Genomic DNA, 22,141 nt, shown 5'->3' on the forward strand with positions numbered 1-22,141 from the left:
ATCTTTTAAAGCCACACTTGAGTTCTTCCCTTTTCAAGGTACACAAGTCAGTAACATATGGGATGACAGATAAGATCCACTTCTCCTTGGAATGTCCCATGAAAGTTCAAACAAATGCCAGGGTCTGTACCCTGACAACTTATTTTGTGTTCCTCTCACCTTTCTTTCTTAATAATTATCATTTTAATCTATTAAAAACACCTAGAGTCCTCTCATCAGTTTTCATTTTGAGTTCTCTGTGATGTGCCTTATATCTGAAATGTTTAAATCTGGCTAATTATTTCTTCAGGGATATTATTTACTGCTTTCTCATTTCATCTACACAGGTGAGTTCCCTTAAAAGCATTAATTTCCTCTAAATATAGAAGCAAAATACCTTTTCATGAATTTGATCAGTGCAGTCTGCTTTGTTATCTCCATCCAAAACAACTCTGCAAAACAATTGCGTGACTATTGAAGTATGTAATTTCTTTCTTTGTATCTGGAAAGTGGAGAACAGTTACAGAGAAGACCTATATGCCTTTCACGTTTCCATCATCTCTCTCCATTCACCAGCAAGCTGTCAAATTCCACACTGAATTGGCAAACCACCTTTATTCTTTATCCCCAATTACCTCTCAAGGTTAGAAATAATTCTCAAAAAGCATTAACAAAAGCAATCTGTTATTTTCCTCTAAATATCTCAGCTGTCAAAACATGAAAAATTTAGCAGGCTTCTGATGTACTCAGATCAGTGAATATTTTGCTGACCAATATTATCTTACTGCCTCTTTGCACTGCAGTGTAAACATTTGTTGACTTGTGTATTATACATGAACATTAAACTCTGTACAACTAAGTATCTCTTGCTCTGTTCAACAGCAATTTCTAGCATATTTTTCTAGGACTTCTAGGTGTAGTTTCAATACACATAGTAAACACTAACAAAGGTGATGTGTAATAGAAGAGGGAAATAGGTCATTCCTAAGCCACTTCCTACACAAGCAAAACATATCCAAACATGAAATATAAAAACCAGGTTGAGAATTTATTCTTAATCCATACTGCTTAGAGGAATTGCATCTTTTTTAAAACACATGCACACATAAAAATAATATAATCAAATTTAAGGAGAGCAATGACATAAAATACCAAATTAACTGTTCAAAATTGTGTCTTTCATTCTGGATAGTAACTAGTCTGCTTCAAAAGAACAAAAATAATGAAACAGAAATCTCAAAATACCATCTTCGATATATGTTGTCCACATCTCTTTTATGCAAGACAAATAAAGATTTCTTTGAAAAGTCTTTCCCATCTTCTAACTATTTATATTTCACCTCATGTAACACTGGAGTCTTTTTTGTAATCATTAATAACTGTAATATTATGTTTAAAGTCTTGTTTTTGAAAAATTTCAATCACAGTGAGTCACATAGTTTAATTATGTATGATGTAAAACTACGTTAGAGGTGCTGTATTCCAAAAGTCATTGCTAGTAACAGCACAAAACAGAATTTTAAAAAATAACATTACAAATGGCTTTCTTCATAATTATTTCTATTTTCTTCTCTGCAGATTTGCTCTTTAAGAAACTGGATTAGTTAGGGGTAAGGACAATATTTGAAGGTGGGATTTCTTTACCTCAAAAAGAGCACTAAAACCTCAGTTAAACTATTTCTGCCATAAACCACTGGGGGGAAAGTGTGTGAGATGTGAAAACTATGAATGTGTCATGACAATTTTGCATTTTTATCCCTCTATTTCTGTGATTTTATCCTATGGCCTTACAGGCTGCAAGTGGCTTTTTGTTTTTGAATTAAGGAGATAATGAGAATTTAAATATTTGGTGGTAAATGCTAATATGTTATCCTTATTTGAATAAAAGATTTTAAGCCAAAACTGTGCTTGCATGTTTTTAACATGTAAGTTAGTAAAGTTATTCACTGCTTTACATGTATAACGTGTTTGTACTTGGAAACAATTATGTTGAAAGCCTGAAATTTAATCCTTGTACGCTGTGATTTTGTCTTAGGTAAAAAGATGGGTATAGCTGCAAAAGGCAGAAGGATTGTTGCCTGAATTTTTTTCAATGAGAATGGCAGATATGACATCAACTAGTTTCACAAAATGACTATTTGTTAGTTTGGTTAAATCTCAGAAAACTTGTATAATGAATGCTTAATAATATCATATAAGTTTCAGCAAACAGAGATTTCCTTATAATTGTAATAAAAAGCAGGGAAACAGTAAAGTTGATTCCTGTTCCAATTTCTTCTCAAACTTCTTTATGAATGCCAAAGAAATTCTTTTCTTTACTAATTTTAGGACATGAAACAGCAATTCAAATCTTTAGTTCCCACTGAAGTTTTCTTTCAAGTTTTTATTTTGTCATCAGATTTTGCATTCTAATTGGATAAAGCAGTTATGTGGCACTAATATTCAGGGGTTATATATGGATAGTCTAAAACAAAGGCTATCTCTTTTGAACATTCAACTTGGTATTCACATCCAGTGGAAAATATCAGCATCTAAATGGTGAAGTTTTAAATTATACAGCATATAATATTTTTTTTCATTCTCATACAAACAATATATAAAAAGATTTACAGAGCCAATATTCAGAATTATGGTTTGAAAGAAAAAATACATAGCATACATGAAAGAAATGTGAGAAGTGTTTATATATTGTCTAGTATTCCAAGGTATATAAATTTATGGCATTTACTTTTGTTAAAAGTTTTTTTGATACGGAACTATAGAACAGCATTTCTAGAAAAGATGGAAGATGGAAATGGAAATGGTACAAATATCTTAAAAAAAAAAGAAAATTTGCAATCCTCATGTGTGTGTTTCATGTAGAAACATTTACAGACCATATTAAGACACATGTGCAATAGCTGCCTTTATGTTCCACTTACCTACTTCTAGGTTTCTCATCAGTACCAGACTACATCATGCCCATATTTCTTGTATCACAAACATTCTTGAATCACTAAAATTCACTGTAAAAAACTAAAAAAAACCTCAATGTAGCTACTTTCATATTTTTAAACTGTTAAAAATCAAAAATTTTTAAAGGCAAGGACAATTATTGATCTAATGTGATGAGTAACTGAGATTATTCTTTTTACTCTTTGCTTCTTCTGATCTTTATTCCTAAGTAATGCAAAACAAAATGGAAAAAAAAAGGCAAACATTTCTAGAAAATGCCTTAATCTGGTCAATTTAAGCCTCTATGGCTTTGGTTCACAGAAGCTGTATTAAGTTTCCTGGGCTCCATAGTGGGATAAACTATTTCACGCATGAAAGGATCAGCATTCCTTCTTCTAATCATTGCTATTGTGCCCACTACAAAGCTTTCTGAACACCTCCTATGGATATCACAGGGTATCTTAATCACTCAGCAATTAATAACTTCATACTCATTTTTTGGTTCTGCCATTTCTATATACATTACTTGAGGATGATCCTAAAGCTGTAACTGAGTATGTTGAGATTATAGTAATTTTTCCACTGCAAATACATTCTTACACTGAAAGTGTCCAGACAGCAGTTTCCACTGAGAAAGTGTAACAGCTTAATACAACAGGCAATCCCTTCATAATGGCATGACAGATGTTGGTGTCCTGTCAATTGTAACCACCCTGTAACTTTATAGAAGAAGAAAACACTTTCCTATGTGCTTTGATAAGCAATGTGGTAGCTGACACTGTTTACATGAGAACATCAGAAATCTCTGCTAGCACCAGCTAAACCTTGAATACCTGAAAGCTATTTTTTTTAAGTCTGGCTTTGCTAGTCTACTATATAACAGTCTTCTCAATATAATATAGGTGGACTCAAAGGAGAAAGTAAGCCAATAATTTTTGCTTTAAGATAATAATATTTTGACTACTGCTAACTCACCTTTCTCCTCAAGCAGTAGTCACCAGTAGCTGTCTAGTCATCTTCCTGACTCACTTTTTTAAGATGATGGACCTTAAATGTTAAGGGGAATACCAAAGGAACACAGATTGACATCATGCTGATTTTTCTCAATTGCAGAGGAAAATACAAATAATAGGTGAAGATTCTCACAGGGGGAAAGGGATGGTGTGACCAAATTCTCTCCCAATGCATTTTCAGTTAAATTATCCTCCTCTTGATATTATTAACTCCTGTAATCCAAAATCCTGGGAGAGAGGAGTAACTAACTATATTCAGCTTTTTAAAAGCTGCCCCTTAACTCCATTCAATCAGTCTTCAATCTTCCAAGAATATCTAAATTCCAAAATGTTCATACTGTTTGGTTTGATAAACAGCATCCACTGCTGGATACAGGCAGCACCAGAAATCTATGTGAAGTTTGCTATGCATTCCACCAGGACAAGTGTGTAGATCAGTATTTGTCTTTTGCAAAATCTAAATGCCTAACAGGTTTCTTATATATAATATATTCCTGTATAGATAATGAATGTAAACTGAAACACAAAAGGCTTGTTATTCCTTCTATGGACCACTTAGTTATAGTCCAAGTACAGAAGAAAAACACATGCCCATATAACAGACAATAGCATAGTGCATTTACAACATCAAAGCATTTATGTAATAAGTGTATATTCAACAAACTATAGATGAAAACCAATTACATGTTTAGCAAAATGGAATAATCAGTATGGCAAGATGTGGGACGTACTGAGACCTGACTAGTACACCATAAACTAATTGGGAAAAGAAAAAAAAAAAAGTGCTGCCCAGTATCTGCTAGTTACATTGTGAAGGAAAGCCATAGAAAGCATAACCAGGATGGAAGAGGTATGTACCTCATCAAATAAAGAGTGGTACTTTCCTGATCATGGAAAGTGGACTATGACAAAGAGATATGAGTGGCTTATACAAGGAACAGAACTTGGGCACAGAAAAGTAGGACTTCAGAAAGAAGAGATTGTTTCTACAGCCCTTAAAGTAAGTGCTCCAAAAAAACCATATTTGTAAGTGAAAAAGATTACAATCTACAAACAACAGAATTATTATACATCACCATAAAATTTGTCATGCAAATAACAGATTACAAGACAGAAAAAACTTTGAATTGGTATGGTTTCAAACTGGAAAGAAATATAATTTTAGGATCATAATACAGTTTAAGGAAGGTGCAGTCTATGTTTGAGATAAGATACTTAAAAGAATAGAGAAGCCACAAGAATTAATACTATTAGTGATGGTATCTATCAATGACACCCACTGAGTGTGAGTGATTCTATGACGCAATAATCCTGTGGGTGGAAGCTCTGGCAAAATGAAAACACTACAGGCAGCTTGGAGGAGTGGAATAATTTATCAAAAATTTTTAGTAGTTATGGCCTGCAAAATGCCTAGGTTGTTAAAAGGGTTTGTGTAAAGTCACACAAAATACTACAGAGAAGAAAAGCCAAAATCATAATAGATGACAACAGATCTAAAGATCGTCATTATTATTATTATTATTATTGGTAAATACAAGCACATAAGTTATTTTTGTCATCTGGTTTGCCTTAATCAAGAGCTAAAAATTCATTTATAACACTGTACACAAATGCCATGTTTATATTGATATCATATGCAGCTTGCATGAAAAAGTATACATTAAAATGAAGAACAGCAATTCACATAATAGTTAAAGACAACCAATAACAAAACCACAAAATTCCAGTTGTCAAACATAATTTACTATGTATATTTCTTCTCTTCTCTGTTAAAACAGTAATTATTAAAACTAAAGTGATATGAGTGAATGTTTATGACTTCTTATTAAAACCCCTGACTTTTGGCAGTGTTCATTTAAGCTTTAGGTAAAAGAAAATCATGTAGAGATTTCTGTGCGATGGCCTAGTGACTTTATATCCTCTTGTCAAACCTCAGCAGTTTTATTTGTAGTGATACATACCCGAGAAGGTTGGAGGTTAAAGTTGATAGGAGGGCCAACAGGAAAGCCAACCAACTTCTTTCAAAAGATTACAACCTTTAACATATTAGGACCTGTCGACTAACTTTGTAAGCATGCATTTGTGTACTCTTCTATGAACTGATCCCCAAACTCCAGACCAATAGGGCTTATAAATATCTCCCTCTTACTACTTTCCTTATATTATTCCTTTATAATGTCCCTACTGTTTAAGTTATTTTAGTTTTTGGTACTGATGTTTAGTGCTTATTGTGCTTTCAGTAGTATTATAATCTAATATATTGCTAAGTAATCTACTGTTAAGATTTCAGAAGTACATTTACAGGTACATAAAATATCTTCCTAATTTTCCTCAGCCCAGTTTTCTCTTTCATCCTTAAAACGTAAGAAAGGCTTTCTAAATCTAGTTAAATTAATATTAAATGTAAAATCGTCAGTCTGTTGGAATAAATCTCTCTAGATTTCACTTTCTCCCACTCATTTCAACATTGATTCTTCTGTGACTTAAAAAAAAAAAAAGTAATACAGATAAAAATAATGATAAATAAAATAACACAGAAACAAAAAGGGTATAAAAGGACCTTTAGAGGTTGCCTAGCCCTGCTAGACAGGATGAACTACAGCTGGTTGCTCAGGCCTTTGTCCAGTTGGGCATTGAATAGCTCCAAGGATGGAGACTGCATAACATCTCTGAAAAGACTGCTATAGTCTTACACAATGAAAAAAGATTTTTCTAACATTTCAGTAAATTTTCCTGCACCTCAATCTGTGTCCATTACCTCCTATCCTCTCACTGGGCACCACTGACAAAATCCTTTCCATATTTTCACTTCTTCCCTTCAGATATTTATGGACCTTAGTAAGATCCGCCCTGATCCTGCTCTTCTCCACACTAAACAACTGGAGGTCTCCCATCTTCATACGAAAGATGCTCCAATCCCTTTTTCATCTTCAAGGCCCTTCTTTGGATTTTCTAGAATTTACTCTCAGTACAAACATCCATCTTATGCTCCGTCTAGTCACCTAACTCAAAGGACCAAATCATTACATGTATTGAAACTAGTACTGATAGCAGCTTTATTCTTACTCGCACTGAGGACAGCACAAGTTTTCCCACTGACTTCAAAAAGAATTAGATCTCTGCTGGTTGGATTAATTCTATCTAAAAAAAGATGTGTATTTACTGCAGATACCCATGATGGCCGCATGATGCAGAAATGTAATGATAATTTTTTTCAGTTATATGCATTTGGTAGCATTTAGACAATAAACAACTTAGTAAACAACTTTTCTCCCCAATGTATCTGAAACATTTAACTTGCAGGTGTACTGAAACCAGTCTACAGTGACACATTACTGCAATCCTACAACTTCACATTTTAAAATGAGCAACTACTGCAGAAACTATGCACATAATACTATTGCTGCTGCATGAGACCAATATAACAGAAAAATCTATTATTCTTAACTTTTATATTTTATAAAAAGGTAAATACAGACTCAAATAAAATTTAAACATTTTTAAGCATTAGACTTGACTTTCAAGCTTCTCCCACTTTTCCCTGCTCCTCCTTTGAAACCCTGGAGAAGAACATTTGGCAAAGCAAAGATTCTGCATTCCACATTTCATAGCATTTAGTTATTGCTACAATTTTAATTATGCAAAACTCAATGGGCTCTAATAAAATCTGACTAATCTGACTAATACTCTAAAACAAACATTGTGAGCTACTGAAAGCAATGCTGTACACAAATTCCCTCATGTCATAGAAAAGACTCATGCAGCACAGAGTACTTCTTCATAGGTAAAACAACATCCCACAATGTTACCACCTTTTGTTTTTCTTCTCTGCAGCTAATGACCATTTTCACATTTTTTGTTCTTAGAAAAAAGTAATCTTATCTAGTTTCACTTCAGACACACTTGAGTATCATAGCAAATCCAGGGACAGACTACTATAGATGTGATACAAGAAATGTATCAACAGCAAGACACAATTTTGAACTATTGTTAGTTCAAATATGAACTAAATGCATATTGATATGCACAAAAAGGAGTATTATAAGATTATATTATATTTATATTTAATATTTTAATTAAATTTATGCAATTTAGACATATACAAGTACTCTGAGGTAAGATCTACCTTACAGTGCAGACATTTTCCTGAGATTTCCTGAAATGTGAAGGGGATTCTCCCACCATGCCAATTCCACAGATCCGTGCTAAATTTAAGGTCTACCAAAGTCAAGGAGAGAGCAGAGACTCAGCAGTGTAGTGCAATTACATCTTAGTGGTTTTGTGGCAATTAAATTGAAAAAAAACCCCTACAAATAAGGGTATTAATTTTCAGAGCTCCACACAATGATTATACACAGAAGGAGCAGGAAAACACAGGACACAAAAGACAGTATAGCGAACTTCTACAGATAGGGAAGTCTTCACCATAGTAGTGAGAATACATACTGTTCTCTCTGAACTTGTACCCCTGGACATTTTACAGAGAAGAATGATTTGAGTGGTAGTTCGACGTGTTTTGTGTTTATCCTAGAATCCTATCCTCTATCTCCTTAACACAGCCAAAAAATATCTGGAACTTTATGTAGTTTTTATAATGTTTCATGCCAAAGCACAGATAGTATTTCTGGATTCTTTTTCTCTTCCTTGACACCCTATAAATGGTGCTAAGAAAATTAAAATTATGAGAATGCCTGTGCTTAGGTTTACACTTTTGATACAATAAAAGAATTTTTTCATAACAGAGCATATTTTTATGTCTCTATCTGTAGTGTCTTTTACCTTGAGTTTTAAGAAAACCAGTTTAACCTTGCAATGTTTTTATGCAATATCAGGTGGTGAATTTTAAATATAGAAGCAACAAGTAACTTCCTTGAGAGAATAAATGAGATCAACAACAGAACAGATTCAAAGCTACATTTACAGCTGTTATAGCTTACCCTGTCCATTGTCTGGAGGCACATGCATGAGAATCAGTTACCAAGAATCATTATGCATAACAATATAAATGAAGACCATTATTCTACCTTGGCCACTTTACTACTTGCATCATGAAACCCTCAGCTGGTATTGAGGCTAGATGTGCTATTGGGCAAACACATAAGGAGCTAGAGTTTCCCCTACATGAAGATTAGGATTCCAGATCATGCACACTCCTTTCTTGAATGTTGCATTTTGATGTAGTGAAATGATATAGAAAGTTTACTGGTTTTAATAAAATACTAGCAGTAAGGAGAGGTCTTTAAATACAGGAAATGTGACTTTTAACAAAAGAAAAAAACACTACTTTGTGATAGTAAGTTTTACTCAGTGAGAGCTTCATGTGCCTACCAAAGTTTACAGAAGTTACTACAGAAAAACAGTCATCTCTGTATCAGTCATGGCAACAAAAGTAATACCACACAAAACTTTTTACTAAACTAGTAAAAAGGCAAAGGAAGCAGACTCCACATGTGACCTGAGCTTCTACTGAATTTACAAGTCCAAGAGAAGTGATCAAAACTAATGATTCTGCAGAAGCCCATCAGTTTCAGATTAGAGAATATAGTATATATATTTAGATAGTAGAGCACATTCTACAGAAACATTATCACACTAAATAGTCCTACCATACCAGGAGGGATGAGTGGAAAGAAATAGACACAACCAGCTGAAAACAGAAGGGACTTTGATGACAGGATGATGTGGGGCACCTCTTTGTCAGAAATATTGCCAAAGCTAACCGTGCATGCATCTGTTGCAGCTTGGTTCCTGAGCCCTCAAGCCTCAGGAAACCCAGCAATGAAGGAAACAGGCATTTTTGTACAGAACAGTGCCAGACATTTGTACCTTTTTCACATCTTTCAAACATGCCCACTGTATTTTACAGAGGCTGTGCTATTAATTTGTACTTCAGTTCAAAGTAAGTGAGCAAGCAGACAAAAAACCCTTACTTTTCTTCAAAGAAGAATGACCAGCTCCAAGAACAGGGATAGTCAGTGACAAAGTGAATACTGATAGGAGTTAACAATACAAACTAAGTTTACAAAAGGATATAACAAGACCCTAAATACTGAAGTTCCATTTTCATGATGAACGAGTTTTATAATGTATTTGGGCCAGCAATTTTAACTAAAAACCTGAGTTTTAGCATTTGCTGAAAGCACACTTTGGTGAAGTTCATTTCTCTGTAAACCACCTTGCTACACAAAGGCAACTTTCATACAGATTTGTTTGGTATTTGGCTACAAAAAATTGGTTAAGACCTCACCAGAGTGAGGGAAAAAAATGTACAAAAATTTCCTCAGGAAACCATGAGGCTTTTGCACAGCAAAGGGGCAAAAACTTTAAAAAGACAGCAGTCAATGCTGTTTATAAACCGCTGCTGATCACATGTAAGTTAAGCTGGTCTTTGCCAGAAGCAGTAAAACTTGATAATGCAGAATAAGTGCTTGAATAAACTTTTCAACACACCACACAGCCAAAAGCATTACTAGCAAATGTAGTTTCTGATTTTGTGAAAAGAAAAAAAGCAGAAATCAGAAATATACTTTAAAATGTATTTCCACAGTATATAAGACAGGCAACTATGATGAATGGGAACTTACAGACTCTGAAACAGGCAACTGAACTTCTGTCAGTATAGGAATTGTATTGTTCTGAAGGTAATCGTGAGAACATAATTTACATTAAGAAGCTAAGTGTTCACCTTATATATTTTTAAAAAACCATCCTCATTCAAAGCTAAACCAAAATTTTTACCAAAACAGGTAAAATCCCACAGTTCAGAAAACATGAAATATCTCTAATATGTTATTCATAGTCTGTGTTTTAAAAGGTGAAGGACATACATTTACACACAAAATAAAGATACAACTGCTTTGTGGTCTGCAGAGTATTTTCAGTTATTTTTCCTTATCCTTGGAAATATACATTACTCTTAATACAGCAGCATCCTGAAATTTTATAACATTTTGGATTTCTTTGAAATGAAAAGTCCATTTTATTGTTTTTTAATTAAATCTATTTCCCCGAAAGGTCTTTAAAGGCTCTACAAACTACCTTGCATTTTATTATTGCTGACAGTTATCTAAACCACGCTTGAACGCCCTCTTTATCCTTTAGTGAGCAATTGAAAGATCATATGCTAAAAAGACTTGTGCTTTCTCTTCTTCTAGCCCTATAATTAAGGCATTTTAATACATTTCTTCATAGTCATTAAGAGAGCACAATGTTAAAAATTAATGAAATGAGACAATTTTGAGTTTAACAACCATAAATACACACAACATAAATTTGTCTCAATTGTAGATATGAAAAAAAAGCCTTACTGAAATCACATGATGAGATTACTGATGTATGGTAGCCTGACAATACTCCAGTGTTGTTACATACCATACAAGAGAGGTAAACATTTCTGTCAAACATTCAAATTCCATTGGGTTTTTGTTTACCGTATATAGATGTCTATAAAAAGAAGTGGTATTGCTGGATGATGCTGAAATGGGGGAGGAAAAAGGAAAGAGGAAGCAAGACAAAGGCATAGGAAGGGAAAAATGATCATAAGTCAATTGTAAAAAACCTGACATATAATGAAAAATACCACTATAATAACACCCACTTACAACAGTATGTTAATGTTTATAATAGAATAAATAGGATTGTCTTAATTTGGATTTTTTCCTAAGAAACAGAGATCATCATATTAATGTAGCACATATTTTTGCAACACAGTAATAAGTGGGTTTCTTTTGTTATATGGTGAAAGAAATTCAGTGCTTCTAAGTACATCATCATCACCTCTATATATACCAATTAAATATAGGGTGCAACTTTACTATAGACACATTAGTACTGAGTATTTCCAAAAGACGTTACAAATGAGAAAATTATACAGCTTATATTTTAAAACTAAATTAAGTTTTCAAAGGCTTAAGTTCTCTATGCTTTCTCATCTTAATTTAAAAAGATGCAGTGTAACACACAGCAAGAAGGTAAGGGAGGTTTTATTCTCTTAAAACAAAATAAAAAAAAAAGGGAAGTTGCTCTCCAGAAGATTTTTTAGGGTTGTCAGACTGTTATATTATAAACAACCTTATTAGTCCTTTATAATTACAATAGGTACCTCTGGACAAGATCGAGCAGACATGACAAATGCTTCTGACTTCTTTTTAAATCGAACCTGGAAGGTCATCGCTGAACAAACAGAATGCTATACAACTGGGGCCATAAATTGTGAAAGCTAACAAAAAGGTAAGTTTTTTAATATTAAAAATTGAAATTATTCTGTTCAGAATTTTCTGTGTAAGATCTGGAAATAGGAGAATGAAATAGTCTAAGAAGAGTAAATAGGCAAAGAAAAACAAATCTTTAGAAACTTTATTATCAAAAAATTTTTTTTAGCAGTTGAACCTGTATTTTACTATTACAATGTCTTTAGAGTAGTTTCTTTATTTTACAAACATTGTTGTATAGATAACACCTTAATGAGTATTTATCCATGTTTGCATTTACTTTTTTTACAACACTATGATGAAATTATGGACAGTTAAAATAAAACCAGTCAGTTTCAAATCCATGGGATTTGCTTGCTGCTATCCTTACATCAAGTCAGTAAAAAGATAGCATACTACTGTGCATTTTTCTTAACATTTTTATTTTGTTTTAGGATCATTTAACAGTACTGGTAGTTTTGGATTGAATTTAATTTGCATGGAGATAAACAGTAACTTAAGTGACTGGAACTAGAAACCAGTTGATGGATTCACTTTTAACCTCATATTTCAGTTTGGAGAGGAAATGTAAGGATTGAATTAGAAAGCTGTAAACTCTTGATGAGAATTAGTGGTATAGAACAGAAGAAAACGAAACCTTCAGTTATTTTCCTTACAGTTAGGCTGAATGAAATTGTAAATCAACAAAAGATTTGGACAGCATTCAAACCAACAGCTTTACCTAATAAAAGTTCTAACAGAGCACTGAGCATACCATTTGAAACAAATATGAAATAAATATGAAATATGAATGACTTTAAAAAGAACCATATGAGAAGCAAAACAGTAAAATCACCAAAATTCAAGCAAAGGAAATTTGAACTGAAATGTATGATGGGCAATTAAGTACCTATTTTGACAATTCTAAGTGGTCAAGTTTTTAAAGTATGACACAGAAACCTTAACCTATCTATATATGAGTGATAAATGAGGCATTTTGTGTCATTACATTCCCATAAATCACCTTCTTTAACTGCTGATGGCTTTTATCGGCTCTAACCTTTTCAAGCTTCTATCAGAGTGCTAACATTTTCAACTTTGACACATATGCAGTTTACAAATTCTGCAGCTGATTAACTCTGGACAGAAGCTCATTGCCATCATCTTCTTCAAGTTTGGTTACAGCTTCAGTGTCTCAAAAACTCACAGGCATTCTTCGTATGCCAGAAAATACCACTTCACTTTGTTGGGCTGGGTTGAAAAGGACCCAACATATTTCTCTTTTTGGACCAATTAAATGAGAATATACTTTCAAAAGTAGTCTTCTACAGAAAGACTGAAATATGTATAATTTTAATTAGTTTAAAATAAACAGAGCTTTCCAAAAGAAAAGAGATAAAAGTAATATGATCAATTTTACATGACTTTATAATATAAACAAGCTTGGAATAAAAAAATTTGACTACACAAGAAATGTTCCTGTAAAAGTTTCTGACATAAAAAAAACACAAAATGTTGAAAAAATTCTAATTATTGTAGTGTATTGTATATATGACATTACAGAATATTGCAATTATAAACTGATCAGTATCATGGGTCCTTAAATAATTTTGTGGGATCCCTCACTAAATTCCTCTCACAACTATTTTGTGAGTTTTAAAGATTATAAATAGCAATATCTTCAAACTATACATTTCAAAGATTCCATTTCAGCATTTCAGCACTTAGAACATTAAATGAATTCAGCCATGATATATATTCAGAATACAATAAATGAAAGAGCAGAAAAAAAAAGGAGGAAAAAATGTTCTATCCTGTGTAAGAAAACCTAGAGATTTCAAGGAACACCAGCTTTCTGTAGGAACTAAAATTACCTATTTGCCTGACACATTCAAATTTAGCTACAAATAGATGATAAAATAGTTTATAAAATCATATCTAGGTGTTTGTCTTACAAAACATTTTAACTTACTGTACTATTCCAACAATAAGAAGACAGCCATACAGTAGCTCTTTCTGCCTTAGTAGCATCAAGACATAGTAAGAACGGTACCAAAGCTTTAATCTAAACACTTGTATTTGTGCTATTTTTTAAATTTAAAAACATACAGAATATAATTGCAGATGCATTTCATCTATTGAAACAGCAGTGACTCATTCACTGAAATGAATTTCCAAGATATAATTTATCTATACACTGAAACAAAGCCGAGATTTAAAGAGATACTGTCTTCAAAAATATTAGTGAGACTGAAATTTTTATGTTGGTTGTGTGTCTACTGGAAGCCTGGTACTTCAGATGGTATTAGTTTTGATAAGAGCTAACTAGACATCAGACCTAAATAATGAAACATGAAGAGACAGGTTTAGAACATGTAAATAGGAATGTCTGCAGAGATTCTAATGCAGCTGATTGTCTCTTGTTGATAAACAACACATCTTAGAAAAACAGTGGATGAAGGAAAATTTTTTTCAGCATCACAACTAATTTAGCCTTGCAGTGTCAATATTTAAGGCCTATCCATAAAAAAAAGGAAAGTTCTTTATTTCACTAATAATGTCACACAACAGAGAAGCCTGCAGTTACACTTTGACAATTCAGATGTAAATCTTGTAATGTCTGTAAGTATTCATGACAAAGGCACATTTATCATTTAAATAAAAGGACAGATTTCCTGATGTTCATATCAAAGACTAGTGATGGATGAGAACATGCTAATCAAATGAAAAGAAGGAACACAGATGCTTACTATTTAGATTAAGAGAGGGAAATGAAGACCTTTTTCCTAACTAAAGATCTAAACATTCATAAAGTATACACACAAACATATACGTAAGTGTATATAACACACTGTGCATGCTTAGGAGCTTGATATATTCTCTAGCAGAAATGCTACAAATGCTAACTAGAGTAACTGCCAATTTCCTAAATGGCAAAAGAAGCCACATAACACTGATGTTGATAAACTCCAGTTAATTGCTTATGAATTTATACATTCAGAAGCAATTTCAGCTTTCTTCTATTAAAATTCAACAAGTAATAAAACAGAATAATGTAAGGGGGTTTTTTGTAACTTATTTTATAATGCCTTAGTTCTAGGTTTAAATTATACTTCTGTAACATCTTACTTATGTAACATAAAACCGCATAAAATCAATCTAAATATTAATGAAGACAAAAATATAGACTACTCAAATGGGATGCAATATTGCAAGATAAATGTGGAACTTCAGAGCCAAATTTTATTGTAAATTTTTACATTTTTGATACTCAAATCACCTTACTTCAGTGTCTTGCTTTATGTGTACCCAAATTTTATCCAACTAATTATGCGTGTTTAGGAAGAACTAATAAACATCAAGAATTTTGCTTACTGAGCATGAGAGTCACAACCACAGTGAGAGTCACAGCCACTGAGACAGCCCAAGGTTTGTTCAATTTGCAGATCCATATGCAGGGGCAAGGTCCCATGAGGTTCAATGATACTTTCACAAAGTGCTGTCAAGTTTTGGAAACATGCAAGTCCTTAAAATGCATCTTTCTCACGCTCCTATAAACAGGTAGTAACTACAAAGAAAAATCCCTCTGATACTTTTCCATTAAAATTCTTAAATGACTTAAAACTTCTTGATATCCTCAAGAAAGTCACTCTAGTTCTGAACAGAGAAAGAAAAGCCTCTTTGCTAACTGGAGAACAATTCATCAAACATACTTGTTTATACCTTGCTGTAGTTATGAAACAAAGAAAGTACTAAAAAACTGAAAATAATGTAATAAATGAGCCCCCCATCACACAGTTTTCAAGAATTTACAAGAAGGACTATTTTACAGTCTCTACAAAAGTACATAATTGACCATAAACTGGTGGCATTGAGGCAGAAAAAAATATTTAAATGAAAAATATTCTTAATGCAACAATGTATTTCTTATTGTTAAAATAATTTTTACCTGACCAGAAATGCATTTGAAGTTAAGAATTATATAATGCAACATTTAAAAAAAATTACACTAACACAAACAAGCATTTTGCTCTGCCACTCAGAAGCTGTAGGAAGACACATCTGATGATGTGCTTAATGCAACTTATCCAAATATCCTCAGTGCCTCCATAATCACAAGATTAGTGTTCTAGGGAAGCAGATTCTTGTGCTCTGGAAAGAGGAATCCATATTGTACAATCCCTCAGAATAAACAAAATGTAGGAAGTTTCAATATACACATTTCAGTCTCATCTTTAATCAAAAGAAATTTTCTCATAGCTCTCACAGATGCTGAATGGAAACGTGGTACACTATAGTGTATTTCTTTTTCCCTAAGCCAAGACTTAGGCACAAGGAATTTGTGCAACTGAGTGGAAATGTGATTCCTGTCCATTAACTGCCCAGGGACTACTGAATCTACTCATTTTGTACTTCAAATTACTTAGACTGTGCATTAACCTCACCAGTCCCATGCTCTTAAATGCTTTATTTACTGAGTCCTATCTGTAATCAGCTATTGACATTATTTATTTTTTCCTTATATTAGTACATATAGTTTTGTATTCTATACATAGTAATTTAAGATATTAAAGGCTGCTTAAGACAAACAAAATTCCTTCACCTCTTGGACCTTTTTTGAAAAATTTACTGGATGCTCAATATATATAATATTCAATAGCATGTGAGAATAATTTTTATGCAACTCTGATAGTTAGAAAGATAGATAACTCAATTATTAGATCATCTATCAAAATATTCAGATGTGTAAGAGGCTACTAAAAAGATTGATGACTGAGAAAGTCCACTGATTCTCTAGCCATCATATCCACACATTTGGCTAGACAACATTTTTCGCTGCCTTCACAAGCAAGCTTCATTACCCATCACTCCACTGAAAAGAGTTTATTATGAGGCTGCCATCTTGGCAAGACTATTATTTAGATGATAAATGTTGGGGGGAAAAGTGTGTCTAGATTTTTTTTTTTTAACAGGAGCTTTTTGACAGATAAAACAAACAGCATCTACATTTCTAATTAACTTAAATTTGGCATATACAAATATAGGTCAGTATAGCTATGATATGCTACTAGATTATCTTCTGTCTGAATCTTGCCCTTAATTTGCAAAATGTAAATTAACTAATTAGAAGAAAAGCAGCATTATTTGTGACAAAATGCTGCTTCTACTTTTTTTGCTTTGTGACATTTACAATCAACTGTAGTCCTTCATTCTAACTTCTAGTAGATGGATAATTATGCTCAAACTAATTTATTAAGCTTTTAGCATTGTAACCCAAATAAAAACTTGAGATTTCTGAAGGCAAAGAAGCACAACAACTATAGCATGTAGCTAAATTACATACTTGCCAGTTTTACTTCATTCACAATAACAGTCTTAACATAGATTGCATGTATACAGGTACGAATATTTTCACTTCCAATGTTCAAGTACCTGACTCACAGGAAAGTCTCTATTAGTATTCTTAAAATTTCCTTGAACTCTTTTCATCCCTTCTGAGTGTGATGCACAGTAACAATAATACAATTATGCTTTGTTCATTAGCACTAAAAGTTAAATTTCACTTTAGATGCCTATTACCCTCTTCAATTGTCATTTGAAATGGATTAGAATAGCACCTCCAGAGTTAGAAAAAGGAAGAGGGAGTTGATCATTCTTGAGTTACAGCCCAGCAACTTGACCTTGTTAAATAAAAAATATATTATACCATAGCTTACAGGAAGGCATTCTTTTTGCTTTGGATTGGTTTTAACTAGTAGTAGATAGATAAAGAACCAACACTAAAAGATACATTGAAAATGTCAGATGTAAATGTCAATTAAAAATTACAAGGAATTCTGAAAGGTAAGGTCTGTGGGGGGTTGACATTCTTTGACATAGTGGAGTGTGTGCAACCAGGCCTTTGGCAAGAATAGCAGGATCTATGCTGTCAGCTCTTATTGTACATAAACTTAGATGCTTGTCTAATCTGAATGAGAAATACCAGGAGAACTGGAGCTGAAGCCTTGCAGTAATATGGAAGGAAGCTGAAAATATCTAAACCATAGAAATTTCCTGTGACAACGAAATATTTAAGAAAAATATAAGGGAAAAATAATGTAAATAAAGACATATACTGCTTCATTTACTATTTTTTAAGTTCAGGATGTAACAATCTAGTAGTGAAAGAGGCCTACGTAAGTTCATTAAATTATAATGAAAATCCCAGCTTCATGCCTGTATGACATACAATACCTAGAGAACAATGCATGAAAATATATACTTAATATCAATGACTCAAATACAAATGATGATATTAATAAAATATAGTCTGCTCCTTCTTTGCTTTGACAAAAATTAGCTTTGATACAAAAATAAAACAGTGAAACAAATAACTTATGCTATGCATGAGCCATGGTCTCAGTCAAAATGTCTTCATACTCTGTTGTTCAACCACATAGTTGAAGAGAGCATGGCAGGTTTAAACATGATTTATAACATTACTTTAGAGCTGGAGCAAAAAAAATATTTTTCATAAGATACATATTGATTTTTATACTGTTCGTGTGTCATAAATAAAGACAAAAATAATTAACATGAAATGCTGTTGGAGATAGGCTGAATGTATGCAGGACATGTGCGATGTGCAGAGATACACCTCTACATGTGTTTGCATATGTATATTTGAATGTACACTTGCATCTGTTATTCTTTCAGAAGAACACAGAATTTTATCATCTTCACAAAGTAGATTACTGCATTTTCTACTAGAAAAGTAGTAGAAAATGGCATTTTTCACTGCTTTTTGTTATCTTCTTGTCTAAAAACAAACATATCTTACTCAGCGCTACTAAGGTTAGCAAGTTGACAGAGTAATTCACTTTAAAAAGTTAATTATTTTTGAAGAAACTTACTATATAAAGTCATAAGCAGTAAAAATCATCCTAAACTCTCTCTTCTATCTACATCCACTTTTGTTTAAGATTAATTTAGTAATTCAAGTCGAGCCAGAAGGAAGAGAAAAAGGAGCATAGCAAAACACAGCATGTGTGAAAATCTACAAGCATTAGATAGCTAAACAAACCCTAAGTCCCTCCGTGTTGCAGTAAGGTCAAAACCTTTCAGCATTGTACCAGCGTGTCAAAATATGTCAACAAACCATCATACTTCAAGAAGAAGAATGACCTTTCAGTTCTTTATGTTTGGGCTGCTTTGGATACTGGGTATGCATGAACAGTTTTCCTACCCACTTGACAAATATAACTCCCAATATTTCTTCCAAGTCAAGTTGTTACAATGGTTTTCAATTCACCAAAACAATTTTTTAAACCATCGGCAGCTGAAGAATACTAAACTTGTTAAAAGGACAGCCATCTACAAACCCATAGCAGATCTCCCTCTTCCCCTAAGACCAATCAGACAACAATTATTACTTCAAAAGTCTTCACAATAACCTGTTAAAACCAATTTAAAGAGATGAATAGCAAAAAACGAATGTAATTCTGATCTCCTGATTCAGACTTTGCTTACATACAATTCATCCTTACTGTCAACTGTAAATGAATTTGAACGCAACACTTTTCTCACAAAGACCTAGGAACACATGATCTGTGTTTGTGTTGTGAAATACAATCCTTGGCATCATTTTTGTTTGCACTTATCTGAATTAAATATACCCTTTTATTAATCTACAGGGCTCTATGATAATTTAATAATTTTACTATGACTTATAGCTATGAATTGAAGTCCCAAGATCAGGCTTAATGTGCCAATTAACAACACAATGAATTTAGGCTTCCAAAAAGTGTGATTATTATTTTAAAATTACTTACAGGAAACTTGCTTTTATTTATTCTTTCAAAAAAGCAGAAGCACAGGACTAAACATTTAGAACGCAAACACATGGTGGAAGGAATTTAGTACAGAGATGAGTAACCATTTTTATTCAAAGAGAAGATGAAATGTTTCTTTTTCAGTATGTGAAATTGCCTTTAGTTTAATAACAGTGTCAAATATGACATTTTCCTATGTTTTTCCTCACCTATCGTAAAGTAAGTTTCTTTAGCTAATAATGACGTCAAGCTATCTCCTGGGACTCTCTAGAAATTACATTCCAGACTGTACATATGCCTTAGCCATGCTTCAAGAGGATGGAAAATGTAAATTGCTGTGTTTGAGTTTATATCTTACAGCAAGTCACTGACAGTGCACCGACTAATTACTGTTTGAACCATGTGTTGCTGATCTGTATATCCTTAGAAAACAGCAGTCATGCCTGTCAGCTCTGACTACCAGACTTTTACAGCTAAGACTCCAATTTTTAATTTAAGTTTAAAATAAGTAATAAAATCAGACATTTTGGAGAAAAGAAAAAGAAACAGCAACATTCATCTAAACCCTAAAACAATTTACAACATGTTCACAGGCCCTATTTTAAAATGCAATCTGAGTAACGTGCTGCTCATGCTCTCCAAATTACCTCTGGTCACACTAACTATTCAATAGCTTTTATTCTCATAGTTACAACAAATACACTAATATAGACCAGTGACAAATGAAAAGTGTAGTATCTACTACTTGGGCACAAAGCAATTCTATTTTGTACATGGAGTTTCTTTGTTTACCCAGTGGCAGTGTAAGCTACAGTCTGCTCAGTGGATGCCACCGCTCTGGAGGAATAAACATATTGGTTTATACTTCCCCCCTTCTGGAGGGAAGTATATTAATCACTTTATACTAAGTTTATCTAGTATATAAAATAGCTTTTTTCCCTAAAACATAACTCTGCAAAATCAATCTGGGAACATGGAAGACCAAACTTGCCTTTACATATTTCTTTATTATTGAAAAATCTCAATATCTAAACAACGTCTTAAATTATAACTGTGCAAATTCACTGACAAGGTACACTTTGTACATTTTTAATGTGAAGCTTAATTTGAAGATGAGGTTGCAGTGCACCACTGCAATTGAAAATTGCTTAACAATACCATTGATGTATGAGCCATAAAAAACCTCACTAAGCTGTCCCTGCAGAACTCAGAGTAATAAAAAGGTGTTCTTCTGCACTGAGGTGAACAGACATGGTTGACTGCATCTAGGGAGCTGTTCTGTTAAATGAGAAAGTGCCATTTCTTTCCTGTCAGTACAGACCAATTTAAGACATTCACAGATTTAGTTAGCACAAAGTACAGGATTTAATGAAATACACACATAACAGCAAACAAGCCCCAGCTATGTTCAAAGCTTTCAGTCGGATTCTGAATAAAATTCATCTTACATCTGTGACAGGTGAGAAAAGAACATAGAAATTTTTCCAGTTTGACTCGCGATTTTTAGATAAGCAATAAAAAAGCTGAACAGAAAAGGTCTAAATCCTCTCACTTCCATTCCTTTCAAAGTATCTAGATTTGTGTTTCTATCCGCATCTAACAGGTGATAGAGATTTTCTCTTGGATTTCATTTCTGCTTTAAGTTCAACCAATAGATCAGGTTTAAATAATCCTTAACTATTACTTCAGTGTCATATCATCTCTATTGTGAACTCATGCTTGCTCTCCAAATAATTTCTCTTTCAAGAGGAAAGGAGACACAAAGGTGTGGTAAATTGACTGAGAATCTGGTTGTCTTTTGAGAGACCTCTGCATAGACTGATTAAATAATACAAATTTTGTTCACAGTTTGTGCAGTTACACCTGTGTTCTTTCATATAAATAGTTCCAGAGACCACAAAGTAAACTGTCTAACCTATATACAGCCTAACCTGTCAACATGTGCTCATTAACTCAACTGCCATTTATTAGACATTACAGTAATTCAGAACTCACTTCAGAAGATGTGGCTCTGTCAGCTTGGCCAAGCAATACCAAAATTAAAACTAACAGGATTTATTCTTTAAAAAATCCCCATAAAAATCTACCTAATTTCCATAATTAACCTAAATTTTTGATTTGGGGTGTAACTAATCTTACTATGGAGAGTTCTAGTTTCCTTTATATAAATGTAAATTCATTATATTTAAGAATCAACCATTTTGGTAGTTGTTTC

The 22,141-nt window shown here is 33.0% G+C and overlaps 1 protein-coding gene and 1 long non-coding RNA gene across 5 annotated transcripts in view; one reads left to right on the forward strand and one right to left on the reverse strand.

The window, feature by feature from the left end:
* Nucleotides 1-22,141, reverse strand: part of CDIN1 (CDAN1 interacting nuclease 1) — a 121,324-nt gene that overhangs the window by 35,273 nt on the left and 63,910 nt on the right. The gene's annotated exons all lie outside the window — the stretch shown is intronic.
* LOC121470030 (uncharacterized) overlaps nucleotides 6,545-22,141 on the forward strand; it is a 31,328-nt gene continuing 15,731 nt past the window's right edge. The window contains exons 1-2 of the long non-coding RNA XR_005980532.2: nucleotides 6,545-11,896; nucleotides 12,024-12,155. This is a non-coding gene — a long non-coding RNA (uncharacterized lncRNA). The remainder of the gene's footprint in view (nucleotides 11,897-12,023; nucleotides 12,156-22,141) is intronic.

This window comes from Taeniopygia guttata, chromosome 5, assembly GCF_048771995.1.
Source record: "Taeniopygia guttata chromosome 5, bTaeGut7.mat, whole genome shotgun sequence".
Lineage (NCBI taxonomy): Eukaryota > Metazoa > Chordata > Aves > Passeriformes > Estrildidae > Taeniopygia > Taeniopygia guttata.